We start from the raw sequence: 1,712 nt of genomic DNA, 5'->3' as shown, positions 1-1,712 counted from the left end.
CACTTTTAAGTAGATACTAGTCATAAACAAAGGACAATGAGCCTATAGTTCAGAATCCTCGAGAAATTAAGTAATAAAGTGAACCCAAAGAAAAACATATATAGACCCACCTGGAAATTTGAATCAGACAAAAATTTGGGAGCAGGGTGGGCAGGGAGTAAAAGGAAGGGGAAAAGGGGAGGGTTGAGGAGAACATGAGGGAATGGGATAGTCAAGATGGAGGAAGGACACATATGAGAGCAAGGGAAGACATATCTTGATTGAGGGAGCCATTATGGAGTTAGCAAGAAACCTGGCTCTAGAAAAATGCCCAAGAACACACAGGGATGACCCCAGCTAAGACCTTAAGCAATAGAGGAGAGGATGTCTGAACTGACCTTACCCTGTAGTCAGACTGATGATTATCTTAAATATCACCATAGAACCTTCCTCCAACAACAGATGGGAACAGAGGCAATGACCCACATGGTATCACTGGACTGAGCTTGCAAGATCCAGTTGAAGAGTGGAAGGAGTGAGAATATGTATTTATATTAAAAGAGCTAGTGTAGATATCAAGTAGTCTTTTGTGGCATTTATCCTTCACATTTAAATTGCCGAATGGTATTTTATGCTCTACCTTCAGTTTTAAACTTCACTCAGCATAATATATTTTTAGTTACATCCATTTGACTGCAAATTTCCTGTTGTCATTGTTCTTAACAGTTGACTAATATTCCATTGTTTAAATGAACCACATTTTCTTTATCCATTCTTCAGTTGACAGGCATTTCAGTTGTTTTCATGTTCTGGTTATTACAAATAAAACTGCTATGAACATAGTTGAGCAAGTGTCCTAGTGGTATGATTGAGAATACTTTGGGTATATGCCCAAGAGTGGTATTGTTGCATCTTAATGTAAATTAATACTCAAATTTCTGAGAAACTGCAATATTGATTTCCAAATTGACTGTACAAGTTTTTGCACTATCACCAAAAATGAAGGAGTGGTTCCCTTTGCTCAAAATCCTTTCCAACATAAGCTGTCATTTGTGTTTTTAATCCTAGCCATTCTGATAGATGTAAGATGGAAATCTTGGAGTCAATTTGGATTGCATTTTCCTAATGCTGAAGGGTATTGAACATTTCTTTAAGAGTTTCTCTGCCATTTGAGATTCTTCTCTTGAGACTTCTCTGTTTATATTAGTACCCAATTGTTTAATTAGATTATGTCTAACTTCTTACATTCTTCATATATTTTATATATCAGCTTTCTGTCATACAAAGATTTATGAGACTTGGGAGGCGTGTGTGTACTGTAGATGTGCTGGGCATCTCACAAGCTCTTATTTTCTGTACCTTGCTCAGTTGTGTGTCTCTGAATTAAGCACCACCTATTGTAAATAGAAGACTGAGTGATAAGGGTTAGGAAATATATTAAGTAAAACTTTTCAAGCAAGCCCTTTAAACTGTGTGCCTGGTGTGCTGGCATCCACATCATTTAATTTTTTCTGCATGAATGAAGGCTATGACTATAGATATTTTGGTGATGTATGACTTTTTGTATGATTTTCATTTGTATCAATGCCTCTGCTAATGAGATCAAAAATATTTTCTTGTGGCAAGAAAGCCTTAACTTTTAATCAGGATTGAGACAAAGGCTTGATTTAAGAATTCTCTTATGGTTTTATCCCATGATTTTTCAGACCCAGGCCAGCTGGCCTTGATGAGTT

The sequence above is a fragment of the Microtus ochrogaster genome, linkage group LG7_11 (genome assembly GCF_000317375.1).
Source record: "Microtus ochrogaster isolate Prairie Vole_2 linkage group LG7_11, MicOch1.0, whole genome shotgun sequence".
Classification (NCBI taxonomy): domain Eukaryota; kingdom Metazoa; phylum Chordata; class Mammalia; order Rodentia; family Cricetidae; genus Microtus; species Microtus ochrogaster.
The sequence above is the reverse complement of the archived record's forward strand: the minus strand, read 5'-3'. Positions refer to the sequence as shown.